General features: G+C 38.5%; 1 protein-coding gene across 1 annotated transcript in view; it reads left to right on the top strand.

The window, feature by feature from the left end:
• Positions 1-16,734, top strand: part of glra4a (glycine receptor, alpha 4a) — a 45,193-nt gene that overhangs the window by 9,127 nt on the left and 19,332 nt on the right. The gene's annotated exons all lie outside the window — the stretch shown is intronic.

The following is a 16,734-nucleotide window of genomic DNA, read 5'->3' as shown; positions in this document are numbered from 1 at the left end:
AGTTGCCAAGTTCCCCTTTAATCAGGTGCAGGCAGCAACTAAATAATGCTGTAAACGCTCTTATAAAACCATTGTTTGCTGCTTGCCCTGCACTAAAAAGGTTTCCCTCAGGAGGTAGTGGTGACCAAACCAGAGTTAAAAGGAAGTGAATATTGTACTTGGATGCAAGTCTGAATGAATGCTAATGTTGTCCAAGTGGCCCAAAAACTGATTGCAGATTTAAACAATACAAAATAATAAAAAGGTAATAGAACACAAGCTCAAATTCAAGTTAGGTGACATTGTGCTGATACTTTAAACAAAAGCTAACCGCACTTTATCACAAAGATTCATAGTGAAAGACAATGAAATAATATAAATCCAGTGCTCTCTCTGTTGTGGACGACAATACATACTAAATCTCCTGCTCCTCACGTGGCTTTGTTAAAGAATAAAACACAAATGATGTTGGATCAGTTTGGTACAGGATGTATAGACCTTGTCTTTGACAAGCTTTCAGCTAAATATATACAGACATATATATTTGTGTACACTGTCGAGGAAAGTCCCATACCACAGCTTTTACTTTTGTACTGCAAGCTTGTCTGTTATACTGACAATGGCCAAACTCTACAGTCAGACTGCCAGTTTGGAAAAATACCTTTCAACTATAGTCACAAGTATAGTCAAAAATGAATTTAATTGCTCTGGCTACAAGTAGAAAACCAGGCTGACAGCTGAGGTGGAGGCCAAGTAAATGTACAGGGTTCAGGTGGCTTCACAGGGGTTATAAAACCACAGTTAGGCCTGCAAACACAAGGGATTGTTTGTTTCAACATATTTCAAACCAACGCAGCATACCATGTGAGTCTTGTCAAAAACCAGGTAACAAAATGAAAGTGGTATGGTAATGAAGTTAAGTGGACCTCTCCACTCTACTTCTCTGGCCCTGGCAGATTAAAATGGCCACTTACTGACTAGAGCAGCCCTTCGACTGAGGTTCTTTGCTGTAGGTCATTATGTTCTCTGCAATTAGGAACATGAAGTGGGGGGACGTTTTGAAACCCTCCATCATGTCATTATCTTCTTTCCATACAGTCCGTGCTAATTACACTTTTTTTTACACTTTTGGGGAGATGGAAAAGTCTGGCCTACAAAAACCAGACCTCATAATCTACGTTTGGACAAAAAGAAACAGTGGGCAGTGGAGTCAAACTGAAGCTCTGCTTTGTAATTGAATCAAAATCACATTAACTGAACCATTAAGAACGGGCGCGCTGCAATCAATCAGTTATTACAAAGGCATGTAATTTATCAGCCAAATACTGCAGGCGAAAGCTAACAGTAGTAGAGCATACTACACTTATTAATCATTAACTCAAAGTAAAATTTACACCTCAACCAAACCCATTGTCTTTCATTTTGGTCATTTCGGTAGGCTACATCTATCCTAAATAGTCTGTGTACTACAGTACAGGGTATTAATTACAATCATTAGGGACAGTATGTACAGTATATGATGGGACAGGACTCAGGATTGACAAGTAAAAGAAAAAAAAGAAAAAATAGAGAAAGGAAACCCGGCTTTAACTCTGTAACACCCATCCTCTTTTGGGGTGGTCCGCCTAAATTAAATGTATTTTAATTTTTTATTGTTAGACCCTTGCAATGAATTTGGACATAACATTTTCAAAAATATATTTAATTTTTGGACTGCTTTGAAGGTAGACACATAATAATCATTGTGTTTCATTTGTATACTCAACTGTAACTGTAAGACATTCTTCTAGCCGGGAATCAGATAAATGTGTCCGGCTCATGATGTTATATTTGCTCTGGCAGATGAGTCTGGCAACCTTTCTTTTTAAACTGAATTCCACCCGTCCTGGATCTGATCGGGCCGATCGCAACAGTTTATTTAAGGTAAAGCAGGTTTCAGACAATGATTGACGGAGGGGCGCCACCGATCCAGATTTAAATAATTTACCTTTTTATAGTACCGGTGGTTTGTAAAAGTTCTACATACAGGTAGTGCTTGCAGCCCAACTTTAGCAAACTACTATGTCCAAGGGAGTTGTGGGGAAAGGGTTTGGGTTGTTGTAACAATACAATGGAATTGGAATTGGAATTATGAACATGTTTGCTCTACTATTACTCTACTATACTATTAACATTTGGCACACTGTAATTCAACAGCTCACAGGATCATTCGTATGAGGAAACTGAGGCCTAGCTGCAGTGGAAATAAAAGCCAAAACAACAAACAAATTGTTCCTCCATTTTACTCCAGCCGAGGTCACAGATGACCAGTGAAGCAGACTTGGTCGGGTGGTAAAGGGGGTGAAGAGGGTCGTTGAGGGGGATTACAGCTGTGTTCGTAAAAACAAGACAATGGCAGCAGGAGGGTCTCTCCTCTCCAGGAGCATGAAATGAGAGCGGTCCATGTTGGAATACAATGCAGAATACAGAGCCTGTGTAATTCCTCTACACAATGAATGAATTAGTGGCACACAAATCTCAAACACTGTATGAAGAGCCAAATTACATGCCCAAGCCCTAATTCACCACCAGTATATAAACAGATGATGTTCATGGGTTGCTTAGTGTATAGCGTGAGGCAGAGCAATAAAATGTTCACCTTATTGACATTTTGCTCTCTCCACTGTCATAGTAAGAGATCCAATATGGTCTCCACTAATCTGTTTCCATAGAAATCTGTATTGATGGTTGGACATAACAGTACTGTAGGTGTCCATTATCTAAAACTTGGTGATATAGGTGGGCTCTTTGCCATAAGCAGCCTACATGTGACTGTCTTTTATACACAGTGTGAAGCTGCTTCAAGGGTGAAATACCACATATCCCTTGCGCTCTGACCTATGGATCACTGGCAGATTTTTCTCCACACATTAGTGAGATGACTAGTTGTCCTTGACAGGTGAAGTGCTGTATTAATGATATCATAGTGTGCTCAAGTGAAAAAAAAAACCTAAGTAGCCGAACCAAGTTTTTCTTGAGAGGCAAACAACTGTTTGAGCTTTGAAAAGTGTTGTTGCTAAGCCTGAGGATATTTTGGGTAGCATTGGTGCACAGCTTCATAGAGAATTATTTTGAAAGGATGCAGCTTTTGACTATAACTCTACCAAGGAGGTTTTCTCATAATAATTGCCGTATGCAGTTTACAACAAGTAGCACTGCTGTAAAATATTATTTAGATGTTAAATGTTAGACATTCCAGCTTCTCACAGTCTTATTTCACTATCTCTCATTGAAGCAGAAAATCGCCATCTTTGTGGATTCCTAGAACTGAAAAAGAGATGAGTAAGTCTCATTTTGGACAAAGACCATTTAATATGCATCTCGTTGAAGGACTGTTAACCAATTTAGTAAACCTAGTAAGCTTATTTTATTATGTATATTTACAGAGAACAGGCTGTTTGTGGGTTATTTTAGACAAGCAAGACAATGTCATTGTTCTATGCTTTTCTATTGCACTTAATGATTATTATTGGTTCAATATATGAGCAAATGTCTGGGGCAAAAGGATAGCCCTTTGTTTTTTTTCTCTTAATTAAGTGGATAGAAAAAGGATACTGATGCTCAAAGCAGTTTGAGCCATATGGGAGTCTATTAGATCCTATCATGAGCCTTTAATTAACTCTTCCCCCTTTTCTTGATTCAATCATGACCCACCAGGCATTTGTCCCCTGTCCCCTGAAGGGACAGATTGTTGTTAGTTGTTGAAATCATGTTAGTGAGGCCAGGCTGATAATCATCACATGTACACATTTTATTAATTAACAGCAGCATTGATAGCATGTTATAGAGTTCATATGTAAATCTAGGCCGTCATTTTTACTTCTCTACATTAAAATGATTTAAGAACAGGATTTCATGCATGCACTTCACTTTGTGAGGGCAAATGAAAAGATTTGTTTTTTTTTGCATCTTCTTTGACTTGCCTTTGTACCTCCCTGTGGTGAGGCTAGTTAGTTAGTGAAGTTCAGCTGATTTTGGACATATCGTTACTGCCACATACATGATAGATGAAAAAAGCTGAACCTAATTGCGGTTTATCAACAAAAGAGGCTTCAGTGGTCACAAACAGCTCGTGTGTTGAGTTTGGAGTAAAATTCAATAAAAGCCTTTGTTCGGGTAAACGGCTGAAACGGTCATTTCAAGGTAATCCAGCTAATATTTCAATGCTCTGGTCTTAATAACGTCAGATGTTAAAGTCACATTGACATTGGGTAAAAAAAATGTAAACGTTGTGGTCAAGAAGAATGTGTTCTCTCATTTTATCAAGACTGTTTGGAGGACATAATTTGGATGTCTGGCTTGATGTTCAAAAGACGTGATTTTATCATGTTTTTGTAGCAGGTGACGCATGCTAATCAGTCATGCATGGCCATACTTTGTTCGTAGTTATCTCAGACCACACACTACTCTCAAGGCTTCCTAACCATCCATAACAGGACTAGAGACCCATCTCTTTATCATGCTGAACAGAGTCCTGAATGTATTCTTTCTCTCACTTTGGTGCTTGACCACTGAGATTCCCTCCATTGTCTGTATGACACAAGACGCCCATATTGTTTCCTGAAATGTATCAAATCCTGTGGTTCTCTTTGGATGAGAAATGTTTGCATTTCAATACATGGGTGGTATGCTAGATAAACTCAAGGTAGTATTGCTGATGTAAATGGCTTTTATTAAGTCAGCCAAAGTATTTAGCTGCAAGAGCTGGAAAACAGACCATTCTTCAATTGTCAGTTCCACCTCAAGTACGCTTCTCAAATTGTCAGTTTACTAGACTCTTTCTACACTCCTGTCCTGCCTGAGATTTGCAGATGTAAAAGATTTACAAACAAGATTTACCAACAACTTTGGTCTGTCCCTTATTTGACATTGCAGATACATTATGATAATTAAACTATAAGAGTGACAGATTTCAGCTTTAGTGCTTTGAGTGATTTCAAGATCCATGTAGAGTACATGATAGCAGAAACGAGGCTGATACGCTGCAATGATTGGTCGAATTTGTGGAAAGGTTGCAGTGATGAGACAAAATTGCGGGACTTTGCAGGGATTTGTTAAAAATAAAATGTGTATTTATTGTTGTAATCACATTTATTGTTGCGATCGCAACTTCCTTTCCCGAATGACATTTGAGAGGCTACATTTTAACATCTGAAAGAGCATTGACATTACCCAGTGAATCAATCTGTAATTTGATCAGTTTTCAGATGAATGACAGCTGTGGATTAGGCCTCATTAGGAATTTATTTTCACTCAAATAGAAAATGACTTCTGTTGGTTAAAGTGAGTTTATAGACACTTTTTTGGCTGACCAGCTTGCTAGTAAGTACACAACCTAGCCGGTCAATTGTAAGGATACAAACAAACCAAAATATTTCACTCCCTTAAAAAACTGGTTCATCCTCAAACAAAAGCTGCCCTCTGTTAAATCGTAAATGTCTAATCTTCAAAGCAGTATTAGTAGTAGTGGAAAGAACCACCTGGGAAGAAGTTTGTGTTTGTTCTTGTTCCTACAGTTGGATGTTGGAGCTTCACTGTGCAGAATGATGTATGTGCAGAGTTTGACACTGGAAGGATGTTTTCACATTCATCTGCTAAAAGTAGACAGTTTCTCAGTGGAAAATGTTTATGGGGCTGGGCCTACTAGCTTGATTTGTTACATCACATATATAGTAGTTTGGAAGTCAAACCTGGTCCATTATCATCATTAATCAACTTGAGCGTGTGCGTGTGTGAGATGTAGTAGATGTGATGTAGAAACTTCCTCCAGTGCACACACACTGAGAATGGACTTTACAGTGGAGACATTTTGTGTCCAACAGGAAAACTTTACAAATGAACAACATTCAGGAATTTTTAATCAGGTAGAAGAGTAGGTTTTAAAATGTAAACATTTCTTGTGGAAAGAAACCTCACATTATTGTTCCAAGCAGACGATTTGCATGTATGTCTTAAAACTTGTCTGGATGGGGTCTTTAAAGAACTTCACTTGCTCCTTTTTAGGTGCTCAGGAGGGGGAAAGGTGCACTGACTAAAGAAAAACATCAAAGGGCTGTTGTGCAAAGATAACATATCACATTAACATAAAACATTTGATGATTTGACCAATGGTCTTTTCCTTTATTAGAGCAGATACCAGTTAATGCTTTTTTATAATCACTAATACCAGCATGGGGTTTTCATGGAAGGAGACGGAAAAGAGCACATCCTGTTTATTATAGATAATAAGTACCTCCTTGTGAAAGATTTTTTTCTCATTAATGTACTTGTCAATGACTTGAAGCAGGTAAAAACATTTATCTTTTGCTTAGCAATGATAAAGAATTATTTCATTTGCAAAAATTACAGAAAATAATAAAAACACAAAACAAAACCAACTCCTACCTTAAGACATAGGGAAATTCTACACCAGCAGCTTGAGTAAAATGAGAAAGGAGCATTTCACAAAGCATTGTTAGGCTGCCTCCTTTGTGGGAACGATTCAGAAAATCCCTGGTAGACCCAGCTCCATGGTGGATTTGTCATGACGCTGTTGGTTCCAGACAGAAGCTTGATCAAGCGAAACAGGCCAGCGGCTATGCCTACAACTTCCCCTGTCCTCACTGTCATGTCCAAAATATGGGTCATGTAGAGTGCAGTGGCTGTGTGTGTGTGTGTGTGTGTTTGTGGAAACAGTCTATATGTTTTACTTCTGCTGGGCTGAAACTTCACTTCACTGTACAGACTGACAGTTAAACCCCAGAAGCTTTTATTCTTTGGTTTAAGGCACAGGTGGACCATAACTGGGGCCAAGCACACACTGACTCAGCCACTCGGCCGTGGGTTTCTCGTGTCGCTCTTTTAATGCGGTAACCGCTATGGTGCTACGATCCCCGGGGCAACATGAGAAAGCCACCAAACATTACTTCCTCCATAAGAAGCAAATGTTCGCAGTTAATAACCATGAGGAAGTAGCCAGAGGAAAGTCAGAGCTGTGGAAGACTAACCAAGGGCTAATACCATACATACCATAAGCCACTTAAAGCAGTTAGCAAATGGGTAATAGAAAAAAAGCATTACGGTATCTGCAGGTAACAGGAAAACAAGCATATGCCATTAGAAAAGATGATTTATACCGTGACTGATGGGAGCTGACACCTGTATCCATATTCATATAGGTGCATGTAGCAAATATAAGACATTAATCATTACAGTCAGTAGTCTATGGCTTCTAATTACATGTTCACTGTACACAGAAGGTTGACTATACCTCTAAGAATCCAGCTGCAGAGATTTCCCAGTGGCTTTTAAAAGTAAAAAAGGATGGGAGTGATGGGGGATGCAGAGTCCAACATTTCGAGGCATACAGCTGGTGAGACCCTTTTTTTAAAATATGTACTGAAAATGCTCATGCACACACACGCACACACAAACTCCATACTGCTTCATTATCTCATGCAATTACCATCCCAGTTAGGTTGCATCAAAAAATCAAATCTTTCTTCTTTAATCACTGCATTTTATTACCTTGACTACAGTACATGGGGAGGATGAGAGAGACAAACATCCTGCTTTGATCATGATGTTTATATCCCCTCGCATGTGAACACAACCAGCATAAATTGGCATACAGGCATGCTTCAGCAATGATACCGTAAAGAAACCACAAGTTGAATGTGCAGATGATAAGGAGAGAGATGTATATATATAGGCCTGGTTCCATTTGCATGACTCTAGATGTGCTGTATTTTGAATTTGATCCAAGAGTACAAAATGGACAGTTATTTTAGTGGTTTACAGTGCCCAGAAACATGACAAAACAAACCTAAAGCTTATGTGGTGAGGAGCTGACTACTGTATGAGGATAAAGCCGCAGTCCATCTCAAGCCCTAAGCAGACACATCAAAGCAATCTTTTGCAGTCAGTATCGTCCCTTCTCTATCAGAAATCCTGCTAGCTCTGTTTCACAGACTGACAGGATGCAATCCGTGCTGATATCAGATCTTAGACGTGGAGAAGGTGGCCTGAATACAGAGAGGATTGGAGAGACATCTGGAGGATGGGTAGGTCTGAGGATGCCCTATGCTAGATTCATCTCCCTTGGTGGGGAAAGGTCAGTTCCTCAGGTTTATCACAGAGATTGCCATTTAAACTGTCACTGCTGGAAACCTCGTGTTTGTTTGATTTAGCTTTGGGGAGAGCTAGAGGATGTAATCCTGAACACTTCATATGCAGTTAAATACATAGTTTTCCTTTAAAGCTTAATGCTAATGGACAGTTGGAAAGGGGACAGCTTTGGTTGAGTCACAATTGATTCAAATGTCACTGATGACTGTAGGTTTTAGTTAAGAATATATAATATACATCTGATACCAGATTGTGTAGCATAATAATAATAATAATCATAATAATACACATTTAAGAGGGACAAAAGGGCTAAGAAGGATTCCTCTCCAAGACTAGTGTGTGGTTAGTCAACCAAGTTACCATAACTCCTTATTCACATATACCCTTTTTTTTTTCTTCTTTACCAGTGCCCAATCAGTTATTTAATTCCCTGAGTGATGTGTTTCCATGCACCGTTTTTCTTATTCCACTATCAGAAGCTTGTTAAAGTTACATCGTAAAGAATTGGGAAGCTGTTGACAATGATAATCATCTTTTTCTCCTTTGTTTTTTTCAAAGCTGAGTGGAGGAGAACACAGCTAATTGATTCTGTTTCATGAGGATGTCAAAACGTTTCTGAACTTCCCCATGACGCCCAGCTGGGAGTTTTTTGAGTGTTTGAGTTGCTGTGAGCAGCACCAGCACGTGCCTGGTATCATTTTTGTTTGACAGTTCCCATTCGGTGTAATCTAAAGTAAGCATACAGTTTAATTGCAGAATTCTCGTGGATCTTTGATCTTTAACATGTGTCTATTATAAGCTACAATTTGGCTCCTAATATTCCTCAAGTATTAACTGAAAAAACATTTTCTGAGATAAGCTCAAAAAAGAATATTTGCTAGATAATGTGTGTGGGCTGAACAATTCATTCTGTCATGACATTTTGACAGCAGATGTAGCAATTAGGAGTTGGAGAAAGTGAAGGACCATTTCCATCAGTCTTAATCACGCAGTGTTGAGAAACCCAGCAGAAGAATTCAATCACAAAGAGAGGGATATTATATTTCACACAAATATGAATTTTAAGTCACTGGACGAGAATATATTAGAGTGCTGAAGATTAGTTTAGGCTGCATGGGAAAAGCCTGGGGTGGTAGTTTGAGTTCAGCGTAGAAGAAACCGGCCATCGTGAACATAAATCTGTCATCAAGCCGCAGCTCATTGTGCCCTTGTCATTACTGTAGAAACATCATTTCTGCTGGGTACTCCAGAGATGTCAAGTCTCACTCCCACAAGATTAAAGATTGCATTACAAATTAGTACGCATGAGCAATGGCACAGAGTTGCGATTTACTCTAGGTTAGCATGGCTTAATCTAAATCATTAAACCCTGGGGTTTGCACTGAGACAGCTAAATATACTTCAACAATAAGTAGAGTCTACCATTAGAATTGGCTCATGGCTGAACTAATTATGCTTTACTACAAAACAAAAGATCAAAGATAACACTGAGAAGAATAGAAATAGTTCAAAGATAGGGATGGAATTTAAAGCAAGCCCAGTAAACACCACAATATCTAATGGGAATAAGTCCTCTGCTACTTTTTAAAGTATGCCTAATCTGCATTGTTTCTCTGTTCTTTCAAATGTATAACCCCTCTATCTATACTTTGGAGTATAAAAATACTGTTAAGTTTGCTGAAGCAATGTAATATACATTACAATATGCTATATCTTTTATGTATACGGAGGACAAGCCTTATAACATTCTACATTTCTCTAATTGTCAATAAAATCCTTGAAAAGACACCAATTGATCCCACTAATTAGTACTGCATGTATAACCAAAGCCTGAAATAGTATTTCTCTATACTCTAGACCTCCATTGTTATCTCCACTATTAAAAACACATTAATGAGCCACACGGGCTGACATGTTCCTTCATTACAACAAACATGGGTGCTGTGATTTATTTTGAGTTTATTCCACATTCATCATACTGGTGCCATAAATACTAACAGTTGCAAAACACTGCAGTGCCCAGATGTTTTAGTCTTTTTGTAGAATATGTGCAAAATACATTTGTATATACTATCTAAGTCAGTAGCATTTGATTACATTGGATTCAATTATATGCTCTTTATTGTCCCCAAAGAGAAGTTAATTTTGCTCATGTCATTACCATACTAACATTAAAAATCTATAAATCTAGGAAAAGATTCTTGTATCCTATTGTATTTATTTATTATTGACAAAGCCAAAATAGTTTTGGTCGCCTTATCCTTTGACAAAAGAAGCTTAACGGCATGTGGTCCATTGTCTTTTTTAACTGCAGTCTTTTGTTCATCAACCACTTCCTGCATGACAGATATTGCTCTACAGATGGAGGTCATATGCAAAAATGATCTGTCTGAAAAATTCAGGAGTCATTTCAAATCCATCCATCATATATTGTATCTACTGTAGATTGAATATGCATGTATGGCCTGTAGGTTTTTCCTATGACATCATAAACCCATTGGATCCATTTCTAGTAATCTGCCTCGCAAAGGAGCCTCTGTACTGAATGCTTAATCTGCCCTTGGTTTTTCATTTCAACTCAGTCCTACTAAACTCTGGCTTATTACTAATGCACAAAAAGGTATATTGTAGTATGCCAGTATGTATTGTGTCACCAGATCTTACATTCTGACTGTTTATTTCACAAAGTTCAAGTTGTGATCCATGTCTCCACTTTTCACTGGACATCCAGATGGTTTACTAGTTAATGTTAGCCAGCCAGAAGGTTTCTACTGCAGGAAGCTCTGTCTATATGTGTCTATACCTAGAGGTGTCATTGTGCAGGAGTGGCAGTGTTTATGTCATTGAAGATAAATGTACAAGGGTAAATTGCAGTGTGCTCCAAATCCCATTCCCCAATGAGCCTATTGATCAAAAGGGGGCTGCAGTAGCCATGGGCCATCATATACAGTATAGTGTGAAGAGCTACACAGGTCATTAAAGACAAAAAAAATGACATGACATTGTATTACCATAAAGCATGCTGTGGTTATATTTTGATTAAAGGCCTGTCACTGGGATGAGTCAATTCGTATGGTTAGGTGTGACTGACAGAAAGTTGTGTTGATTGTCTGAAAGCCCTGCATTCAACCTCAAAGTGATAGCCCTTCAGTGAGAGCAATACCTAAGGCTCAAGTGGACGTCAAGGGCAATTTGACAAGTAGGAAATTAGAGCAATGTGTTTCAACAGGCAGAAAGAGCAGTTTTGTTCTGTTTCCCCATTATGCTAATGGAACTAAAAAGTTAGGATGTTCATGCATGGATGTCTAATGGCCCTGATATCCCCCAGTGCTTCCTTGTAGGAAACCAGGGAACAGCCATACTGCGATATGATGTGTTCTTCCGATCACCAGCTTCTTAATGAAAAAGCAATTAACAGAATATGTCTGCACTCCATGGGCAGAATCCCATCCCATCTAATTAGAGATAATTTTGATCAGTTACTTTCCAAATTTGAGGCTCAACAAGGTTTAAGCCATACAGAATAAGATAATGACTTGCAGACAAAATGCTTCTTGTTGTTGTTGAAAACCAATCAACCAGTTTTCTGAATTGAATATATTGTTTATTACTTTCATCCAAAGGCAAGCATTCAACATTTCTGTCTGTCCATATTTGTTGTCTATACTGAGGCTTTATGTGGTAAATTTAGCAGATGTAAAGATATGTTTGTCTCTTGCTAATCCTCCATACACCCCACTCCTCAGTCCATTTATGTCCTCATACATCTGACCCTCATGTACTATATACAGAGTGACAGCTCCAGCTTCTTTTGTGTATGGTTATATATTCTTTGTAACTAAATGATGCACTGGAAACTTTTAGTCTAGCCTCTCATTCTGGATCTGAGCTGTCTTGTCACTGAAATTCAACATTAGATATTGTATACAGGATTTTGTACTTTATACCTTCACTGAATCTTCTGACTTCTCAAATTGACTTACGGGATCTATTTACCCACTTTGCAACGTTATATCATACCTGGAACTCGACATGCATCTCAAACACTAGCTGCAACAGTATCCATATACATCTACCTATATCTACCCCTCTCTACCCATCTATATATTTCTATATCTCTCTCGCTATAAATAATATATATTATATATCAGTTATATCAACGTTATTATGAAAACATTATTTTTGCTGAGAACTATTACTGTAGTTTATTTGCCATAACCATGGTCTTTTCCCCAACTTTCATCACACAGTAGTTTCCATCCACAGATATTGTATAAAGTGAGAATTAAAAAAAAAAGCTGTCATTGACTTCTTGTCTGGTGATTGGATTGGGTCGAAAACATGCATGGTGTGTCTGGACCCGCCATAATTAGGACTCTCGACATAATAACAGCCATTATAAACTAGATTGATAAATTGATGGACAAAGCTGGCTGGAGGAGCATTTTTCTGTGAGAAAAATTGGAAAACAAGGCAACCATGACCAACATTGGCCCATGCATCCAGGTTTGCAGAAAATGACTACATGCGGTTTTGGTCATGTGTTACATACTTTGATTAAAATGAATGGCTCACTGAAACGTTTGCTTAAGGCCTGGTGGGGTGGAACAGCAATGAAATGCAGAGTAGCTCTTCAAATGAGTTGCACATACAGTGGCTTCCAGTGATTGATCTGCTGTTTGTCATAACAGTGTTTCCCCTCTCATAGCTGTAGACTGCAAACTGCCATACAAACTTCATCCAGAGTAGAAGTACTGATTCTTTTAATCAGTGTGATTACTTTGCAGGTCTATATCTGAATGGATGCCAAGATTAAAACCATGTTTTCAATGTTTTTTTAAGGCCTTTCCTCAGAAAGACGAAATAAAAAGTTAATTAACGCAAAAGAAGAGATGTACACTAGTACTGGCTGGCATACTGAAATTTCAAAGGAAGACCAAACCATTCCTGAGCAGCTGTTTGAATTCCACATTTGTATAACAATCTCTGTTTTTCTAGTACATAAAAGTGTGTGTATACAACTGCTTTTCAGCTTTGATTCAGCTTTGCTTTCAAAAGCTAAATAAAGTCACTTACTAACAAGAGAGTGACAGCCAAACTTGCTCTGTAATGGAAGAAAAGAGTGAGAGAGTATTCTCAACAGCAGTCTGGCACGGATGCTCAAATGAAAGGGACGTAGAGGGAAGCAAAAGGTCAGGCTCATTAAATGTCAGCAAAGAGCATCTTAATAATTGAATCATCCAGACAAAGAACCACATAATTTAGCTTTGAAGCGTTCTGAGGAGCCACTTGCAGTTCCAGGTTTATAGTCACTACACTGTAGATATAATTCTTAGACTGTTGTACCACACGTTAACCTAAAAAAAGTATCATCCAAATGCATAAGACATATATTATGCATCCATTGGTAAGGGGGAGGGGGGGTGTTGCTTTCTTTTGGCTGCTGCACTGCCTTTAAACCCTCCATGAGGGGCATCACTCTGGATGGATGAAAAAATTTCAGACGTGCTTGTGCCTTAAGGTGAATTATTATGCTCATTTCCAGCTATATATTCTTAGTCGGAGACTCCACTAGAAAAACCTTGCATGATTCACTTTTCAGAAAAAATCTTATTTATTAACCGCTGTGACAATCTTACAGCAGCTAGTCAAGTAAAGTAGCAGAGCAGTCTGAAATCTTACTTTCTTCATGTGTTTATCTCATTATTTGAGACATTGGACTCATTTATTACCAACATCCGACACTGTAACATGATATATATATATATATATATATATATATATATATTATATATATATCCATATCCATGATATAATGTAGCCAGTATTAAAGCACCAATGACACCATATACAATATTAAGGAGTACAATTAGAAATGCATGAGGGATGATGGAGGGGTGATGTAGGCCCCGAGGGCAGAAATCCCACAGCTCACCCTCATACTCCAAGATGTATCAGAGATTTAATGCTAATTGTTGTTGAATTTGATGAATTTAGACTGATTAGAATTACTATTGGCAAAGATTTTCCAACTCATCTCAAGATAAAGGTTTTATTTATGATGTAAATGTTATTACGATTAGTGCGAACTTTAGTATCTATCCCACCCAGAACCACAAAAAAAAAGGGTGCAGGTATACAGAATATTTTGTCACTGGAACCTTAAAACCATATTCAATCATGTACTGTCCCTTTATATCATTGAGTAAACTGATGACCCCTGACTAAGTGACGTATTTTATGGATATTTTATGTTTTATTTAAAACCGTACAATGAACCCAAATAATAGTAAACTTGGTAACTGCAAGAAGTTTGTGTAAAACGAGTGATTTGGATGAATTTTGAGCAAATTATTTCTTCTATAGGGAAATTTTTATACAATTCTCTTATGTATTTATTCGTGTGTCTTATAACTTGTTTAGCAATCCTACATACTTCATAGGCTTCTTTTGTCACTAATTCATTGTTTTATTGTCCAGGACATTTGGCCATTGCTCTATTAAACAATTTACTTTTTTCTTTCACTGAAGTGTACCAAATGCTGACATATAGGCCTACTGTGTATATTTTTTAAGTTTCCTAGCACGTCTTAAAATCAATAAGGCCTCACGACCCCCCATGAAGTATTGGCAACCCCCCAGGTTGGGAACCACTGCTGTAAATGTATGTGTATGTACTATAAGTGCACCATTGTCTTTAATCAATATCAATATCAAAAGCGTCATAGAAACAACAGGATTTTTTACAGCTGAGGAATCTCTAAAATACGCTGTTATAAGCATCAAAAATGATTTAAATGTGGCTCCACAGATCCAGAATCAAGCATTTCACTAGGATTTGCTGTGGAAGTGCAAGTGTCGGTTAACAGTTTTGACTTTTGACAAGTACTGACTTGTGAATGTACAGCGTAAGGGTGAACCCTGTCTTGTATGCTAGACTTGCTTTGTGTTGGGATGACTGAGTTCTTTGACTGCAGTGAACCCCTTTATGATCCGTCTGTGTCAAAATGCATTCATAAATCTCTGCTAGTACGTGCAGTTGTGTCAGAGACCCATTCTTTTTCCGTCAACATTTCTTTAAAACTACAGAGTTTATTGTCTAAATCATTTGTCTCTGAACGCCTGTGACCACCTGTCAGAGCAAATCTCACTTGAGACCTAACAGGATATTTTATTGTTTTGTTTAGATCCGTAAAACAAGCACAACCCAAGACAGACAGTTTGTTATCAATGGCTTAGTGTAAGAGTCTGACCATAAATCCTTCTTTCTGTGTACCTATGTGAGTTTGTAACTGGGTGTGAGAGGGGGAGAGAAAGAAGGATGAAAAGGGTACCAATATACCATAAAATCAGCAACACTACAGAGTGGACTTCAGCCAGAAGCAGTGAAGTGGAGGGAGAGTTGAACTGATTGAGATATGTGCACACTTACTTTGGACAGTTAATGCTGATTTGCCTTGAACATGTATTACTGTAGCAGCACGTTAGCCTCAGACAGCCACTATTAACGGGTTGCCTCGTCAACACTAAACTGATTGTAATTTGAGACAATTCTCCAAACAAAAAAAAATCACTCACACACTTGGCTCAGATAGTGGAGCAGAACAACTGATCCCCACTGAGGCTATTATCGTGCAATTAGCTGGTAGGCCCTGAGAGCCATATTGGGATATTTTACTGTAACATACAACAGCATATTTCACCATAGCTTTATAATTATAACAGTGAAATCGTCAAAACAATTCATATTTGTTGCCTACATTAGTGACTTCACACAAGTGAAAGTGAAAATCCTCTCTCAGGATCAGCTCAGCTTTACTCTTAAAGTCCCAAAAATATCCTCAATCTTGTAGCCCCGGACGAGGCCGTTAATATGACTCTAAATACAGCTAAGAGGCCGTAAGATTGGGGGATCAGTGACCAGCTACACACACTCATGAGAACACAGGGCAAGCAAAAGCTGTGCCTCGGAGGGGATTGAACCCGCCCTCTGTACTCCAGAGTTTCAGATCATGACAGATGGTGAACTGTTAACAATTGTAGCAGGTCCAGTAAGAAATCAAATCCATTATAAACTAGGGCTTAAATAGCATTCTCCTCATATGTTTCCTTCTGTTTTTCTTTGCCTTTTTTCTAAGATTTTCTCTGTTTCTCTCCCTCTCTTCACTTTCACCCGGTTCTGTTGATTATTCCTGTCAGTGGCTGCCTGAGCCTCACTCGAGCTTGTATCAACTCCTTCCTCTCCCCAGTGTGACATTCATAGCATTACAATTGAGCCATCAATCTGTCAAGCCTTACCCCCCCCCCTCCTAAGCCATGAGCAGTGGGAAGCACAGGAAAGGGACAAGTTTACCTCTGTGTCTGTTTTGCTTCTCTGTAGTTAGGGCCCAACAACCACAATAAGTCTCAAACATGATGTGAAATAGATAAGCTTTTAGTTGCCAGCTGAGGCAAGCCATTCAGTCATCATTTTTCACCCTCATTTCCCCATCCACCGCTGGGTATTTTTTGCTGATGACTGACTTGGTGTTAGCTGTTGGCTTCTCATTCTGTTGGATTCTCATTATTTTTTTCCCAGCGCCCCCACTGCACACGCACACGCACACGCAC

Source organism: Morone saxatilis, unplaced genomic scaffold (assembly GCF_004916995.1).
Source record: "Morone saxatilis isolate NCDOM2014 unplaced genomic scaffold, NCSU_SB_2.0 Contig22, whole genome shotgun sequence".
In the NCBI taxonomy this organism is placed as follows: Eukaryota; Metazoa; Chordata; class Actinopteri; family Moronidae; genus Morone; species Morone saxatilis.
This window is presented reverse-complemented; position numbering and strand designations above follow the sequence as displayed.